Source organism: Bombina bombina, chromosome 2, assembly GCF_027579735.1.
Source record: "Bombina bombina isolate aBomBom1 chromosome 2, aBomBom1.pri, whole genome shotgun sequence".
Lineage (NCBI taxonomy): Eukaryota > Metazoa > Chordata > Amphibia > Anura > Bombinatoridae > Bombina > Bombina bombina.
In genome coordinates, this window is record NC_069500.1 from 1329467989 (window position 1) to 1329487386 (window position 19398).

Here is a 19398-nt window from a genome sequence, read left to right on the forward strand (position 1 = left end):
ATCGATGTCCCTGCTCCTAGCGGCTTATGCTTACAGTTCTCAGCCGACAAGGAGGTTTATGTTGCCTCAACATGAATGTGTTACACATGTTTGGTGAATTTTTCTCGTTCTCTACGGCTTATTTTAATGAGATGGCAGCCGGCAGGGAGATTTGCTTGCGGATGTTACACAGCATTTCGCCGTTCCCAGTGGCTTGTATTGCCTTTCGAGCTGACTGGGGGGGTTTGTTTGTTTTTTTCTTGATGATTCTCCCGACGGCTCCATTTGTTTCAAGTTTAGCCGCATAGGAGATTGAGCTTGATACGCCCACGATGGGCGGAGCTAGGTTACGCGCCATTGTTTGCGCGCCATTTGACTAATTCACTCGAATCGGAACGCCAGGTGCCTCCTCGGCTGTGTTTTAGCATACAGCTGAGAGGTTTTTCGCGCCGTCTGATTGTTTTGAGTGAACAGAATCTCTGTCGCGTTAAGCAGAGAGGCCTCACAAGCACGCAGTATTTAAGAGGGCTTGTTATAATCCGGATGCCTATTAATTGTCAGTGCCCCATCCAGGGACAGGCAGACTCCTCTAGGCTTAGCTGAGGTCTCGGGATTCTGTATTATAAGTTGCATAAAGCAGTGCATTTATCATTTGAAGAATGGTTCAAGAGGCCCTTTTCCATATGATTTAATATACCATTTAAAGTCACAGTATGGATGTTACCTACACGTTATGTCTTGATACTAATGTGGAACATTCCAAGCTTTTTCTGTTCCCCATGTATTAAGAGAAATCCTTTTCAGAACCAACATTGCCTCAGATGCTACAAGTAGTATTCTGACAATGTGCAATACTTTACGCAATTGTTCCCTCTGGTATCTTTAAAGCTACATGCTGCAGGGAAATTTTGTTAGTATTTAATTTTATTTATATAAAAAAAAAAGGAATAGCCCTCAGCCTGATAGCTCAGAATGCCAACGCACTGTGGCTGAGTTTTTTAACAGTGAGGTTTCTGTCACAGTAGTTGCTATTCCAGAGGTTCCCTCCCAGATGTCTAGGATGGGCATACTTAAGTAGCGTCTGAGTGTGAATTATTCAGGTTCTGACGGTATGATTACTCACGCGGATGCTGAAGTTGTTTCTTCAGATTAAGCTAGTTCACCTCTGAATATTACTTACGGAGGTTTTCTAACTACTCTGGAACGACATTTCGGTCGTTGTTAATTTCATGTGGTGCTCAGATTGAGTTGTTCAGAGCGTTGCTAATAAATGAGAGAGAACGGGTATACTTTTTTTTTTTTTTTCCTACATTTCCTATATTGTCTGAGAGGTTCCCTTAGCGGACCTCTCAAGTAGTCTTGGCATCAAAAGGTGGAAGGAATGAATTTCCATACTAGCCAGGAGACCTACTATCCCTACAGAGGATAGTTTGTTCCTTTTCAGGATTCCATGGTTTATTGGGTAGTGGATTTGCTCAAGATGGCATTCCAGATTGATATTGCTACCTTTGGAGGCAGCATTCTAGCTTCTTTGTTGTCTGGTTCTTTTTGGACAGACACTTCTCTCGAAAGAATTCTAGAACATCTGGATCCAGATAGATGACAGGAATCTTTTCACTAGGTAGGAGACCTCTCCTACCTGGGAGTAATAATTCCTGTTCAGATTCAGAAACAGAGTCTTAGATTTATTCTAATCTTTTTGTGGTTCCCGAGAGAGAGTGAACCTTCAGTCTAAGCAGTACCATCCTTTTTAGATGGAAGCTATTCGCACCTTTATCCTTTGATCCAAGAGGGTCAATTTATGACAAGGTTGAAAGGAAGCGTATCTGCATGTTCCCATTCTCAGGGATCATCACATGTCCCTAAGGTTTGTTTTCTAGGCAGACACTTTCAGTTCGGTGCATCTAGCTGGACAGATAGCTCAGCATGCTAAGGCACTGTGCCTGAGTTCTGTAACAACCCAAGGGTCCAGCGCTACGGAATTTGGCGGCGCTATACAAATAATTGATGATAAAGGATTGCAGGTTCGATTCCCGGCGAGGTCCATTCAAACCTTTCATTCTTCCAAGGTCGATAAAATGAACAGTGCCTTTAGACCCTTACGGGTGATTAGCTGCGTTTTACAAGTACCCAATACATACATGCAAAGGGACATGATATATTTCTCTTTTCCCATCTACCAGAATTTTCTATGAGTTTCTGGTTTAACTATGGTGGTGCTTCGGTTGTGGGGCATTACACTGGCGCCCTTCTGGACTTCATCCTGGTCCAGGCGCCTTCTTTTCAATCACAAAGAGTTTTCTTGGCCTCTAATTCAAGGGTATCCTTTTGGGGAACCATTCTACTTCCCCTATCTAGGTAGTTTTTATCTGACAAGAGTCAGGGAATCTAGTCTTTCAGTCCGCTTCTTGGCCTTCAGTGGTTTAGTACATGAAGGTAACTGGACTAATCGTAACTCCATTTACTCAGTTTTTTTTCTCAGACCGCTCCAATTAATCATACTTAGATTATGGGACGAAGATTAGGACGATTTGTCTCCTTGATTATTAAATATGGATCAGGAGACAAGGGATCCTCTTGAATTTTGATAGTCCTGGGATCTCTCCCAGGGGACTTATTTTTGCAGACCATCTGGGAGGATTGTGACAGCAGACACAAGCCCTCTACGTTGGGGTACAGTTTAGGGTTCCCTAAGGGCTTAGGGAGTCTGGTATCTGACTGAGTCTGCTCTCCCTATACCCATTTTGGATCTGAGAGCGATTTTCCATGCTCTTCTGGCCTGTTTCTAGTTAACCTCGGTCCAGTTTTATCGGTTCCAGTCAGAACATATTTTCAGTGGTTTACCTTCTCAATCGGGTCCAAGCGGATATTTCAGAATGGATCATAGAAACCATGATCCAGACTAGTTATCCTGTGACTAGAAAAATTATTTTAGACACAACAGATAGCTCAGCATGCTAATGCACTGTGACTGAGCTCTGTAGCAACCTGAGGGTTGCAGATTCGATCCCTAGTGAGGTCTACTCAGCCTTTCTTCCTTCAGAGGTCGATGAAATGAGCAGCACCTTGAGACCCTTGTAATGGATCCAAGGGCTGTTCTTGGAGTAGAGTTCGGGATCCTGGAATTTTATTCTTTTTTCAAGAATGTTTGGAGAAGAGTTTGTCGGAGAGTTCCCTTATGGGTTAATTCTCGGCCTTATAAATCTCAAACGTCTGGCAGTTGTTCCAGATGTACAATTCCTTGATCAGGCCTGTGTTGAAACCAGTTTCAAACCAGTTACTCCTCCATGGAGTCCTTATCTAGTTCCTAAGGTTTTTTTTTTCTAGGGGTTTCGATTAAACCTCTGTCTTCCTTAGATATTAAGTTATTATATCGAAGGTTTTATGTCTTTTAGTTGTTTCTTATGCTCGTAGAGTGTTAGAACTTTCGACATTTCAGTGAGAGTCTTCTTATCTTAATTTCCATTCAGATAAGGTAGTTTTTGCGTACTAAATTAGGATTTCTTCCTAAGGTTGTTTTGGAGCGGAACATTCATCAGGAGATTGTTGTTCCTTCCTTGTGTCCTAATCCTTCCCGGAAGGAAAGACTTCTGTACAATTTGGACGTGGTCCGTGCTTTAAAGTTTTTCCTGCAGGCGACTAAGTACTTTCGTCAGTCTAATTCTTTGTTTGTGGTTTTCTTAGGAAAACACAAGGGATAAAAAGCTACGGCTATTTTTCTTTCGTTTTGGCTGAAGAGTATCATACGTTTTGCATATGAGCCTGCTGGACAGCAGCCTTTCCGAGAGAGTTACAACTCATTCTACGTGGGCTGTTGCTTCCTCATGGGCGTTCAAAAGGAAGCTTCTGTGGCACAGATTTGCAAGGCTGCTACTTGGTAATTTCTTCACACTTTTTTCAGGGTTTTTAAATTTGACACTTTTGTCTCGGCTGAGGACGCTTTTGGGAGAAAGGTTCTTCAAGCAGTGGTGCCTTCCGTTTAGGTTCCCTGTCTTGTCCCTCCCGTATCATCTGTGTACTCTAGCTTGGGCGTGGACTCATCGTGTCATAAAAAAAAAAAAGTGAAAATTTATGCTTACCTGATAAATTTTTTATTTCTTTTTTGACACGATGAGTCCACGGCCCGCCCTGTTTTTTTTTTATAAGACAGGTTGTTAATTATTATAAACTTCAGACACCTCTGCACCTTGGCTTTTCCTTTCTTTCCTTAACTTCGGTCGAATGACTGGAGTGGGAGGGAAGGTAGGAGCTATTTAACAGCTCTGCTGTGGTGCTATTTTCCTCCTCCTGCTGATCAGGAGGTGAATATCCCATTAGTAATTAAGATGATCCGTGGACACATCGTGTCAAAAAAGAAATACATTTATCAGGTAAGCATAAATTTTCTTATCTCTACACATGCAGTTTTTCCCGTAGCATTGCTAATCCTCCATCTGGAGGGGGTCTTTTTTCACCAGACGTTACTGCGCAGTTCAGATGGCGGTGTCTGTGGCTTTTAATGCTTTACCTAACCCTGCTAAGCGCAAGCGAAAGGTTACATATTGCACTTCTTCCCAGAGTACATCAGATAATTTATTGGATTTAACTGAGGGTTATCTGAGGATGAAGTTCTTTCTGAGACTTTAGAGTATGAACATTCTGGGTCGGAGTCTACTGCCTCTAAACCTCTGGCTGCAGAGGAACCAGACTTTAGTTTAGGAATTTGTGCTTCCTTCTAAAGGAAGTTTTTGGCAAATTCAGAGACCAAATTGCCTAATGAACCTTTAATTCCTAAATTGGATAGTTTGAGGACAGGGTTGTACCTTATCCTTCCCTGCTCCTGTTAGATGGCGAACTTTATTAAGAATGAATGGGACAGGATTGGATTCCTTCTCCTTTTAACAAATTGTCCCCGGTCCTGGACTCTCAATGGAGTTGTGAGGTTCCGTCCCTAAATGGGATGGCGTTATCTTCACCCTTGCTAAACGTACTACTATCCCGCTTGAGGATAGTTCTTCGTTTGAAGAGCCCATGGATAAAAGATGGAAACTTTAGAGAGCTGTTTCAACATACGGGATATTTGTTTCAACCGGTGGCGGCTGTTGCCGCGGTTACTGGAGAAACTACCTTCTGGTGTGACTCCTTATAGGATTTGATCGGGGTGGAGGATCCCCTCAATGTTACTCAGAAAATATTTACGGCTTTGAGTGTTAATTCTATTATCTGTGCTGCTATTAGGCAGATTATTCGCTTGAATGCTATGGCTTCAGCTTTTTCTGTTCAGGCCTGTCAAACTCTGGCTGAAGTCATGGTCTGCGGATATGACTTAAGTCTAGACTTCTTCCCTCCCTTAAAGGGAATGATTTTGTCTGGTCCAGGCCTGGACTCGATTATCTCAATGGTCACAGGGGGAAAGGGTGTCCTACCGCAAGAGTATATGAACTAATCTAAGGGGCGATTTTCGTTCTTTTAGTTTTGATAAAGCCCATGTCAGCAGTCCTCCGCTAAGCCAGAGCAAACCAAGAGCTCTTGGAAGCTGGCTCTGTCCTGGAATAAATCCAAGCAGAGCAAGAAGCCCGCCGAGTCTACGTCAGCATGAATGGGCAGTCCCCGGTCCTCTTCTGGATCGTGTAGGATGCAGTATGTCACTCTTTTCAGTCGCTTGGTTCATGGACGTGCAGGATCCATGGGTCCTGGAGGTCATAGCTCAGGATTACAAGATAGGTTTTAAGTCTTAGCCACCCAAGGGCAGATTCCTCCTGTCTTCCTGACCAGAAAGGAGGGAAGCCTTTCTGGGGTGTGTACGGGATCTGTCCTCTAGGAGTTATTGTCCCGATGCCTATCGCAGTAAGAGGTTGGGGATACTATTCAAACTTTTTCGTGGTCCCTAAGAAGTAGGGAACTTTTCGTCCGATTTTGGACCTAAAGTGTTAAAGCAGGTTTCTCCAACATAGGTGTGTCCGGTCCACGGCGTCATCCTTACTTGTGGGATATTCTCTTCCCCAACAGGAAATGGCAAAGAGCCCAGCAAAGCTGGTCACATGATCCCTCCTAGGCTCCGCCTACCCCAGTCATTCTCTTTGCCGTTGTACAGGCAACATCTCCACGGAGATGGCTTAGAGTTTTTTAGTGTTTAACTGTAGTTTTTATTATTCAATCAAGAGTTTGTTATTTTAAAATAGTGCTGGTATGTACTATTTACTCAGAAACAGAAAAGAGATGAAGATTTCTGTTTGTATGAGGAAAATGATTTTAGCAACCGTTACTAAAATCCATGGCTGTTCCACACAGGACTGTTGAGAGCAATTAACTTCAGTTGGGGGAACAGTGAGCAGTCTCTTGCTGCTTGAGGTATGACACATTCTAACAAGACGATGTAATGCTGGAAGCTGTCATTTTCCCTATGGGATCCGGTAAGCCATGTTTATTAAGATAGTAAATAAGGGCTTCACAAGGGCTTATTAAGACTGTAGACTTTTTCTGGGCTAAATCGATTCATTATTAACACATATTTAGCCTTGAGGAATCATTTAATCTGGGTATTTTGATAAGATTATATCGGCAGGCACTGTTTTAGACACCTTATTCTTTAGGGGCTTTCCCAAATCATAGGCAGAGCCTCATTTTCGCGCCGGTGTTGCGCACTTGTTTTTGAGAGGCATGACATGCAGTCGCATGTGTGAGGAGCTCTGATACATAGAAAAGACTTTCTGAAGGCGTCATTTGGTATCGTATTCCCCTTTGGGCTTGGTTGGGTCTCAGCAAAGCAGATACCAGGGACTGTAAAGGGGTTAAAGTTAAAAACGGCTCCGGTTCCGTTATTTTAAGGGTTAAAGCTTCCAAATTTGGTGTGCAATACTTTTAAGGCTTTAAGACACTGTGGTGAAATTTTGGTGAATTTTGAACAATTCCTTCATATTTTTTCGCAATTGCAGTAATAAAGTGTGTTCAGTTTAAAATTTAAAGTGACAGTAACGGTTTTATTTTAAAACGTTTTTTGTACTTTGTTATCAAGTTTATGCCTGTTTAACATGTCTGAACTACCAGATAGACTGTGTTCTGAATGTGGGGAAGCCAGAGTTCCTTCTCATTTAAATAAATGTGATTTATGCGACAATGACAATGATGCCCAAGATGATTCCTCAAGTGAGGGGAGTAAGCATGGTACTGCATCATTCCCTCCTTCGTCTACACGAGTCTTGCCCACTCAGGAGGCCCCTAGTACATCTAGCGCGCCAATACTCCTTACTATGCAACAATTAACCGCTGTAATGGATAATTCTGTCAAAAACATTTTAGCCAAAATGCACACTTATCAGCGTAAGCGCGACTGCTCTGTTTTAGATACTGAAGAGCATGACGACGCTGATAATAATGGTTCTGAAGGGCCCCTAAACCAGTCTGATGGGGCCAGGGAGGTTTTGTCTGAGGGAGAAATTACTGATTCAGGGAACATTTCTCAACAAGCTGAACCTGATGTGATTACGTTTAAATTTAAGTTGGAACATCTCCGCATTCTGCTTAAGGAGGTATTATCCACTCTGGATGATTGTGACAAGTTGGTCATCCCAGAGAAACTATGTAAAATGGACAAGTTCCTAGAGGTCCCGGGGCTCCCAGAAGCTTTTCCTATACCCAAGCGGGTGGCGGACATTGTAAATAAAGAATGGGAAAGGCCCGGTATTCCTTTCGTCCCTCCCCCCATATTTAAAAAATTGTTCCCTATGGTCGACCCCAGAAAGGACTTATGGCAGACAGTCCCCAAGGTCGAGGGAGCGGTTTCCACTTTAAACAAACGCACCACTATACCCATAGAAGATAGTTGTGCTTTCAAAGATCCTATGGATAAAAAATTAGAAGGTTTACTTAAAAAGATGTTTGTTCAGCAGGGTTACCTTCTACAACCAATTTCATGCATTGTCCCTGTCGCTACAGCCGCGTGTTTCTGGTTCGATGAGCTGGTAAAGGCGGTCGATAGTGATTCTCCTCCTTATGAGGAGATTATGGACAGAATCAATGCTCTCAAATTGGCTAATTCTTTCACCTTAGACGCCACTTTGCAATTGGCTAGGTTAGCGGCTAAGAATTCTGGGTTTGCTATTATGGCGCGCAGAGCGCTTTGGTTGAAATCTTGGTCAGCTGATGCGTCTTCCAAGAACAAACTACTTAACATTCCTTTCAAGGGGAAAACGCTGTTTGGCCCTGACTTGAAAGAGATTATCTCTGATATCACTGGGGGTAAGGGCCACGCCCTTCCTCAGGATCGGCCTTTCAAGGCCAAAAATAAACCTAATTTTCGTCCCTTTCGTAGAAACGGACCAGCCCAAAGTGCTACGTCCTCTAAGCAAGAGGGTAATACTTCTCAAGCCAAGCCAGCTTGGAGACCAATGCAAGGCTGGAACAAGGGAAAGCAGGCCAAGAAACCTGCCACTGCTACCAAGACAGCATGAAATGTTGGCCCCCGATCCGGGACCGGATCTGGTGGGGGGCAGACTCTCTCTCTTCGCTCAGGCTTGGGCAAGAGATGTTCTGGATCCTTGGGCGCTAGAAATAGTCTCCCAAGGTTATTTTCTGGAGTTCAAGGGGCTTCCCCCAAGGGGGAGGTTCCACAGGTCTCAGTTGTCTTCAGACCACATAAAAAGACAGGCATTCTTACATTGTGTAGAAGACCTGTTAAAAATGGGAGTGATTCATCCTGTTCCATTAGGAGAACAAGGGATGGGGTTCTACTCCAATCTGTTCATAGTTCCCAAAAAAGAGGGAACGTTCAGACCAATCTTAGATCTCAAGATCTTAAACAAGTTTCTCAAGGTTCCATCGTTCAAGATGGAAACCATTCGAACAATTCTTCCTTCCATCCAGGAAGGTCAATTCATGACCACGGTGGATTTAAAGGATGCGTATCTACATATTCCTATCCACAAGGAACATCATCGGTTCCTAAGGTTCGCATTCCTGGACAAGCATTACCAGTTCGTGGCGCTTCCTTTCGGATTAGCCACTGCTCCAAGGATTTTCACAAAGGTACTAGGGTCCCTTCTAGCTGTGCTAAGACCAAGGGGCATTGCCGTAGTACCTTACTTGGACGACATTCTGATTCAAGCGTCGTCCCTTCCTCAAGCAAAGGCTCACACGGACATTGTCCTGGCCTTTCTCAGATCTCACGGATGGAAAGTGAACGTGGAAAAGAGTTCTCTATCTCCGTCAACAAGGGTTCCCTTCTTGGGAACAATAATAGACTCCTTAGAAATGAGGATTTTTCTGACAGAAGCCAGAAAAACAAAACTTCTAGACTCTTGTCGGATACTTCATTCCGTTCCTCTTCCTTCCATAGCGCAGTGCATGGAAGTGATAGGTTTGATGGTAGCGGCAATGGACATAGTTCCTTTTGCGCGCATTCATCTAAGACCATTACAACTGTGCATGCTCAGTCAGTGGAATGGGGACTATACAGACTTGTCTCCGAAGATACAAGTAAATCAGAGGACCAGAGACTCACTCCGTTGGTGGCTGTCCCTGGACAACCTGTCACAAGGGATGACCTTCCGCAGACCAGAGTGGGTCATTGTCACGACCGACGCCAGTCTGATGGGCTGGGGCGCGGTCTGGGGATCCCTGAAAGCTCAGGGTCTTTGGTCTCGGGAAGAATCTCTTCTACCGATAAATATTCTGGAACTGAGAGCGATATTCAATGCTCTCAAGGCTTGGCCTCAGCTAGCGAGGACCAAGTTCATACGGTTTCAATCAGACAACATGACAACTGTTGCGTACATCAACCATCAGGGGGGAACAAGGAGTTCCCTAGCGATGGAAGAAGTGACCAAAATCATTCTATGGGCGGAGTCTCACTCCTGCCACCTGTCTGCTATCCACATCCCAGGAGTGGAAAATTGGGAAGCGGATTTTCTGAGTCGTCAGACATTGCATCCGGGGGAGTGGGAACTCCATCCGGAAATCTTTGCCCAAGTCACTCAACTGTGGGGCATTCCAGACATGGATCTGATGGCCTCTCGTCAGAACTTCAAAATTCCTTGCTACGGGTCCAGATCCAGGGATCCCAAGGCGGCTCTAGTGGATGCACTAGTAGCACCTTGGACCTTCAAACTAGCTTATGTGTTCCCGCCGTTTCCTCTCATCCCCAGGCTGGTAGCCAGGATCAATCAGGAGAGGGCGTCGGTGATCTTGATAGCTCCTGCGTGGCCACGCAGGACTTGGTATGCAGATCTGGTGAATATGTCATCGGCTCCACCATGGAAGCTACCTTTGAGACGAGACCTTCTTGTTCAGGGTCCGTTCCAACATCCGAATCTGGTCTCACTCCAGCTGACTGCTTGGAGATTGAACGCTTGATCTTATCGAAGCGAGGGTTCTCAGATTCTGTTATCGATACTCTTGTTCAGGCCAGAAAGCCTGTAACTAGAAAGATTTACCACAAAATTTGGAAAAAATATATCTGTTGGTGTGAATCTAAAGGATTCCCTTGGGACAAGGTTAAGATTCCTAAGATTCTATCCTTCCTTCAAGAAGGATTGGAAAAAGGATTATCTGCAAGTTCCCTGAAGGGACAGATTTCTGCCTTGTCTGTGTTACTTCACAAAAAGCTGGCAGCTGTGCCAGATGTTCAAGCCTTTGTTCAGGCTCTGGTCAGAATCAAGCCTGTTTACAAACCTTTGACTCCTCCTTGGAGTCTCAACTTAGTTCTTTCAGTTCTTCAGGGGGTTCCGTTTGAACCCTTACATTCCGTTGATATTAAGTTATTATCTTGGAAAGTTTTGTTTTTGGTTGCAATTTCTTCTGCTCGAAGAGTTTCAGAATTATCTGCTCTGCAGTGTTCTCCTCCTTATCTGGTGTTCCATGCAGATAAGGTGGTTTTACGTACTAAACCTGGTTTTCTTCCAAAAGTTGTTTCTAACAAAAACATTAACCAGGAGATTATCGTACCTTCTCTGTGTCCGAAACCAGTTTCGAAGAAGGAACGTTTGTTGCACAATTTGGATGTTGTTCGCGCTCTAAAATTCTATTTAGATGCTACAAAGGATTTTAGACAAACATCTTCCTTGTTTGTTGTTTATTCCGGTAAAAGGAGAGGTCAAAAAGCAACTTCTACCTCTCTCTCTTTTTGGATTAAAAGCATCATCAGATTGGCTTACGAGACTGCCGGACGGCAGCCTCCCGAAAGAATCACAGCTCATTCCACTAGGGCTGTGGCTTCCACATGGGCCTTCAAGAACGAGGCTTCTGTTGATCAGATATGTAGGGCAGCGACTTGGTCTTCACTGCACACTTTTACCAAATTTTACAAGTTTGATACTTTTGCTTCTTCTGAGGCTATTTTTGGGAGAAAGGTTTTGCAAGCCGTGGTGCCTTCCATTTAGGTGACCTGATTTGCTCCCTCCCTTCATCCGTGTCCTAAAGCTTTGGTATTGGTTCCCACAAGTAAGGATGACGCCGTGGACCGGACACACCTATGTTGGAGAAAACAGAATTTATGTTTACCTGATAAATTACTTTCTCCAACGGTGTGTCCGGTCCACGGCCCGCCCTGGTTTTTTAATCAGGTCTGATAATTTATTTTCTTTAACTACAGTCACCACGGTATCATATGGTTTCTCCTATGCAAATATTCCTCCTTAACGTCGGTCGAATGACTGGGGTAGGCGGAGCCTAGGAGGGATCATGTGACCAGCTTTGCTGGGCTCTTTGCCATTTCCTGTTGGGGAAGAGAATATCCCACAAGTAAGGATGACGCCGTGGACCGGACACACCGTTGGAGAAAGTAATTTATCAGGTAAACATAAATTCTGTTTTTTAAATGTCCCCTCGTTTAAGATGGAGGCAATAAGGTCCATTTCTCTTGTAAGGTGTATCCAGTCCACGGGTTCATCCATTACTTGTGGGATATTTTCCTTCCCAACAGGAAGTTGCAAGAGGACACCCACAGCAGTACTGTCTATATAGCTCCTCCCCTAACTGCCACCCCCAGTCATTCTCTTGCAACTCTCGACAAGGGAAGTAGCTAGAGATATGTGGTGACTTAGTGTAGTTTTACCTTCAATCAAGAGTTTGTTATTTTTAAATGGTACCGGCGTTGTACTGTTTTACTCTCAGGCAGAAATTAGAAGAAGAATCTGCCTGGAGGTTTGATGATCTTAGCGGTTTGTAACTAAGGTCCATTGCTGTTCTCACACATAACTGAAGAATATGGGAAAACTTCAGTTGGGGGAACGGATTACCTGCTTTGAGGTATGTTCAGTATTTTTATTTCTAGAGAGATGAATAAGTTCTAGAAAATGCTGACAGAGCCTTGTGTATTTGAGGTAAGCCTGATGCAGTGATTTAACAGCAACTGGGATCATGCTTACAAAACAGGGCAATACTCATGTTTATATTCATATTACTTAGTGACAAAACGTTAACATGATTTCATAAATAGGACGTTTTTTCTCTGAGGTAGATAAGTTTTATTTGGGCCTAGTTTCCACATGGCTAGTCAGATACTCCTAGGTGTATTTTCTTAAGGCCCTTCTAACATCCAGTAACATGGTGGGAGGGGCCTATTTTAGCACTCTAACTATGCAGTTTTAATTCAGACTGAGACATCCAGCTTCCCTAGAGGTTTTCTCTGGCATCTGAGGACCATTTCAAATGGGTTATTTCTGCACAAAATCGTTTTTGAGGGCAGGTAGGAGCCTCAGCAATGCTGTGGCAAGGTGCTCAATTGTTTTTTAACCTTTTTCAATCCGGTTTGGGGCCTAAGGGGTTAATCATCCATGTGCAAGTGGATGCAATGTTGCTTTAGTCCCTTACACACACTGTAAATTTCAAAGACTTTACTGTATTTTTACACTGTTTTGCAGTTTCTGTGTTAGTTTTTTTCTCTTAAAGGCACAGTAACGTTTTTGTTTAATTGCTGTTTCACCTTTATTAAAGTGTTTTCCAAGCTTGCTTGTCTCATTACTAGTCTGTTAAACATGTCTGACATAGAGGAAACTCCTTGTTCAATATGTTTTGAAGCCATGGTGGAACCCCCTCTTAGAATGTGTACCAAATGTACTGATATTTCTATAAACTATAAAGACCATATTATGGCGCTTAAAGATTTATCTCCAGGGGATTCTCTGACTGAAAAGAGGGAGATTATGCCATCTAGCTCTCCCCATGTGTCAGAACCTATAACTCCCGCTCAAGTGACGCCAAGTACATCTAGCACGTCTAATTCTTTTACCTTACAGGACATGGAGGCAGTTATGAATGCTACCCTCTCAGAGGTATTCTCCAAACTGCCAGGGCTACAAGGAAAGCGAGACAGCTCTGGGGCTAGAACTAATACAGAGCTTTCTGACGCTTTAATGCCTGTGTCCGATATACCCTCACAATGCTCAGAAGCCGAGGCAGGTGAGCTTCTATCTGTGGGTGACTTTTCAGACTCAGGGAAGGCGTTACTTCAGTCTGATTCTGAAATGACAGCATTTAAATTTAAGCTTGAACACCTCCGCTTATTGCTTAGGGAGGGTTTAGCGACTCTGGATGACTGTGACCCCATTGTGGTTCCAGAGAAATTGTGTAAAATGGACAAATACTTTGCAGTGCCTGTTTACACTGATGTTTTTCCAGTCCCTAAGAGGTTTTTGGAAATTATTATTAAGGAATGGGATAGACCAGGTGTGCCGTTCTCTCCCCCTCCTGCTTTCAAAAAGATGTTTCCCATAGATGCCGCCATACGGGACTCGTGGCAAAGAAAAAAGACGGTTCCTAAGGTGGAGGGAGCAGTCTCTACCCTAGCTAAGCGTACAACTATCCCCGTCGAGGACAGTTGTGCTTTCCTAGATCCTATGGATAAAAAATTGGAGGGTCTCCTTAAGAAAATTTTTATACATCAAGCTTTTATTCTCCAGCCTCTTGCATGCATTGCCCCAGTTACTGCTGCAGCAGCTTTTTGGTTTGAGTCTCTTGAGGAGGCTCTACAGGTAGAGGCCCCGCTAGACGATATTCTAGACAGGATTAAAGCTCTTAAATTAGCTAACTCCTTTATTTCTGACGCTATTTTTCATTTAGCCAAGCTAACAGCTAAGAATTCACGTTTTGCCATTTTGGCACGTAGGGCACTATGGCTTAAGTCCTGGTCAGCAGACGTTACTTCAAAGTCTAAGCTTCTTAACATCCCCTTCAAGGGACAGACCCTATTTGGGCCTGGTCTGAAGGAGATCATTTCTGATATTACTGGAGGAAAAGGTCACGCCCTTCCTCAGGATAGGTCCAATAAGTTAAGGACCAAACAGAATATTTTTCGTTCCTTTCGAAACTTCAAGAGTGGCGCAGCTTCAGTTTCCTCTAATGCAAAACAAGAGAGAAATTTCGCCCAGTCCAAACCAGTCTGGAGACCTAACCAGGCTTGGAACAAGGGGAAGCAGGCCAAGAAACCTGCGGCTGCCTCTAAGACAGCATGAAGGAGTAGCCCTCCGATCCGGGACCGGATCTAGTAGGGGGCAGACTTTCTCTCTTTGCCCAGGCTTGGGCAAGAGACGTCCAGGATCCCTGGGCATTAGAGATTGTTTCCCAGGGATATCTTCTGTACTTCAAAGCTTCATCTCCAAAGGGGAGATTTCATCTCTCACAATTATCTGTAAACCAGATAAAGAGAGAGGCATTCTTACGTTGTGTTCAAGACCTACTGGTTATGGGAGTGATCCACCCAGTTCCAAGGGAGGAACAGGGGCAGGGCTTCTATTCAAATCTGTTTATAGTTCCCAAAAAAGAGGGAACTTTCAGACCTATCTTGGATCTCAAGATCCTAAACAAATTTCTCAGGGTCCCATCCTTCAGGATGGAGACTATCCGAACCATCCTCCCTATGATCCAGGAGGGTCAATATATGACTACCGTGTATTTAAAGGATGCTTATCTCCACCTTCCGATTCACAGAGATCATCAGTTCCTCAGGTTCGCCTTCTTAGACAGGCATTACCAGTTTGTGGCTCTTCCCTTCGGGTTAGCCACGGCCCCAAGAATCTTTACGAAGGTTCTAGGGTCCCTACTGGCGGTTCTAAGGCCACGGGGAATAGCAGTGGCTCCTTACCTAGACGACATTCTGATACAGGTGTCGACTTTTCAAATCGCCAAGTCCCATACGGACATTGTTCTGGCCTTTCTGAGGTCTTACGGGTGGAAGGTGAACGAAGAAAAGAGTTCTCTCTCAAGAGTTTCTTTCCTACGAACACTGATAGATTCAGTAGAAATGAAAATTTTTCTGACAGAGGTCAGGTTATCAAAGCTTCTAACTTCCTGCTGTGCTCTTCATTCCACTTCTCGGCCGTCAGTGGTTCAGTGTATGGAAGTAATCGGCCTAAGGGTAGCAGCAATGGACATAGTTCCGTTTGCCCGCCTACATCTCAGACCACTGCAACTTTGCATGCTCAATCAGTGGAATGGGGATTACACAGATTTGTCCCCTCTGCTAAATCTGGATCAAGAGACCAGGGATTCTCTTCTCTGGTGGTTATCTCGGGTCCACCTGTCCAGGGGAATGAGTTTCCGCAGGCCAGAGTGGACTATAGTGACGACAGATGCCAGCCTTCTGGGCTGGGGCGCGGTCTGGAACTCCCTGAAGACTCAGGGTTCGTGGACTCAGGAGGAAGCCCTCCTTCAGATAAACATTCTGGAACTGAGAGCGATATTCAATGCTCTTCAGGCTTGGCCTCAACTAGCTGCGGTCAGGTTCATCAGATTTCAGTCGGACAATATCACGACTGTAGCCTATATCAACCATCGGGGGGGAACAAGAAGCCCCCTGGCAATGTTGGAGGTTTCAAAGATAATTCTATGGGCAGAGGTTCACTCTTGCCATCTCTCAGCTATCCATATCCCAGGAGTAGAGAACTGGGAGGCGGATTTTCTAAGTCGGCAGACTTTTCATCCGGGGGAGTGGGAGCTCCATCCGGAGGTATTTGCCCAGCTGATTCAACTATGGGGGCAAACCAGAACTGGATCTGATGGCGTCTCGTCAGAACGCCAAGCTTCCTTGTTACGGATCCAGGTCAAGGGATCCCCAGGCAGCGCTGATAGATGCTCTAGCAGTGCCCTGGTCCTTCAGCCTGGCTTATGTGTTCCCACCATTTCCTCTCCTCCCTCGTCTGATTGCCAAGATCAAGCAGCTTCAGTGATTTTGATAGCACCTGCTTGGCCACGCAGGACTTGGTATGCAGATCTGGTGGACATGTCATCCCTTCCACCATGGACTCTGCCGCTGAGGCAGGACCTTCTACTCCAAGGTCCTTTCAAACATCCAAATCTAATTTCTCTGCGACTGACTGCTTGGAGATTGAACGCTTGATTTTATCAAAACGTGGTTTCTCCGAGTCGGTCATTGATACCTTAATTCAGGCTCGAAAGCCTGTCACCAGGAAAATCTATCATAAGATATGATGTAAATATCTTCATAGGTGTGAATCCAAGGGTTACTCATGGAGTAAAGTCAGGATTCCTAGGATATTATCCTTTCTCCAAGAAGGATTGGAGAAGGGATTGTCAGCTAGTTCCTTAAAGGGACAGATTTCTGCCCTGTCTATTCTTCTGCACAAGCGTCTGGCAGATGTTCCAGACGTTCAGGCGTTTTGTCAGGCTTTAGTTAGAATCAAGCCTGTGTTTAAACCTGTTGCTCCACCATGGAGTTTAAATTTAGTTCTTAAAGTTCTTCAAGGGGTTCCGTTTGAACCTCTGCATTCCATAGATATCAAGCTTTTATCTTGGAAAGTTCTTTTTTTGGTAGCTATCTGCCTTACAGTGTGATTCCCCTTATCTGATCTTCCATGCAGATAAGGTAGTTTTGCGTACCAAACCTGGGTTTCTTCCTAAGGTGGTATCTAATAAGAATATCAATCAGGAGATGTTGTTCCGTCACTGTGTCCTAATCCTTCTTCAAAGAAGGAACGTCTATTACACAATCTTGACGTGGTTCGTGCTTTAAAGTTTTATTTACAAGCTACTAAGGATTTTCGTCAAACATCTGTATTGTTTGTGGTCTACTCTGGACAGAGGAGAGGCCAAAAGGCTTCGGCATCTTCACTTTCTTTTTGGCTGAGAAGCATAATCCGTTTAGCTTATGAGACTGCTGGCCAGCAGTCTCCTCAAAGAATTACAGCTCATTCCACTAGAGCGGTAGCTTCCACATGGGCTTTTAAAAATGAGGCCTCTGTTGAACAGATTTGTAAGGCGGCGACTTGGTCTTTTTCTAAATTCTACAAATTTGATACTTTTGCTTCCTCGGAGGCTATTTTTGGGAGAAAGGTCTTGCAGGCAGTGGTGCCTTCCGTTTAAGTTCCTGCCTTGTCCCTCCCTTCATCCGTGTCCTAAAGCTTTGGTATTGGTATCCCACAAGTAATGGGTGAACCCGTGGACTGGATACACCTTACAAGAGAAAACAAAATTTATGCTTACCTGATAAATTTCTTTTCTCTTGTGGTGTATCCAGTCCACGGCCCGCCCTGTCACTTTAAGGCAGGTGTTTTTTATTTTTAAACTACAGTCACCACTGCACCCTATAGTTTCTCCTTTTCTTGCTTGTCTTCGGTCGAATGACTGGGGGTGGCAGTTAGGGGAGGAGCTATATAGACAGCTCTGCTGTGGGTGTCCTCTTGCAACTTCCTGTTGGGAAGGAGAATATCCCACAAATAATGGATGAACCCGTGGACTGGATACACCACAAGAGAAATAAATTTATCAGGTAAGCATAAATTTTGTTTTTTTTCCCTTGTTTGAGAGGGGTAGTTCATAACCACAATAGATCTGAAGGATGCTCCCTTCTCGTACCAATCCTCAAGGACCATTTCCAGTTCCTAAGGTTTGCATTCCTGGACTAGCACTTTCAGTTTATTGCCCTTCCGTTTGGTCTAGCTAAAGAAATTTTTCGAAGAGTGGACCATTCGGAATATCTCCTCTCTTATTTGATTCCATGGATGGCAGATAATCTAGAGAGAGTTCTCTTGTATCAAGTACCAGGGTAGAATTCTCGGGTACTATAATAGTCTCCATAGACATGAGAATATTTCTAACAGACCAGAGACGTTGCAAGCTAGCTTCAACATGTCTTGCCCTCCAGATCTCCTTAAGGCCATCTGTGGCTCGGTGTATGGAGGTTATTGGTCTCATGTTGTCCAGCTTGGACATAATTTCCTTTGCCAGGTTTCACCTCAGACTGTTGCAACTGTGCATGCTGAACTAGTGGAACGGCGATCATTCGGATCTGGTCTCAACAGATTTTCTCTGAACAACCAATCGGGAGAATCGCTCTCTTGGTGGTTTTGTCAGGATCGCTTTTCCTGAGGGATGTCCGTCTCAAGACCATCCTGGGTGATTGTGACTACGGTTGCGAGTCTGTCAGGATGGGGATCTGTTAGGGGTGCCTGGAAGGCACATGGCCTCTCGTCTCAGGAGGTAAAGCTCCTTCCTGATCTCATTTTGGATCTTCAGGCAATATACAATGCTCTGAAGGCTTGGCCTCTGCTGGGTTCGTCCCAGTTAATCAGATTCCAATCAAACAATATATCCTTAGTGGCTTACATCAACCATCAGGGGGGGACGAGAAGCTCCCTAGTTTTGAGGGAAGTATCTCGGATTCTGGTGTGGGGGAGACCCGCATTTGTTCACCTTCAGCAATCCACATTCCGGGTGTGGACAACTGGGAAGCGGATTTCCTCAGCAGACAATCCTTTCATCCGGGAGAATGGTCTCTCCATCCCGAGTGTTTGCAGAGATTTGCAAGAGGAAGATCTTATAACGTCTCAATACCAATCTACCTATAGGGGTTGAGGTTAAGGGATACTCAGACGGAGCTAACTGATGCATTAGCGGAGTCTTGGAGGTTCAATCCAATTTATCCCTTCCAACCGTTGCCACTACTTCCTAGTGTAGTGGCTTGAGTCAGGCAGGCGTCAGTGATACTGATTGCTCCGTCTTGGCCGCAAAGGATATGGTTTGCGAATCTAGTGGGGATGTCATCTCCTCTGTGAAGTTACCTTGTCACAGGGATCTGCTGACGAAGGTCTCTTTGTTCATCAATGTCTAGATTCTCTGAGGCTGACTGCGTGGAGATTGAACGCTTAGTCCTAGCCAAGAGAGGGTTTTCTGGGAAAGTTATTTTTACTCTCATTCAAGCTCGTAAGCTGGTTGCTCATCGCATCTATCATAAGGTGTGGAGGACCTACTTATTCTGCTCTCCAGGATGAACTGGAGAAGGGCTTTTCTGCAAGTCCTCTGAAGGGACAGTTTTCGTCCCTGTCTGTGTTACTGCACACGAGGTTTGCAAAGCTTCCAGATGTGCAGCCATTTGTTAAGGCTCTGCTGGGATCAGACCTGTGTTTAGATCTAAGGCTCCTCCTTGGAGTTTAAATCTTGTCTTTAAGGTTTTGCAACGGGCTCCGTTGGAGCCTATGCATGAAGTAGACA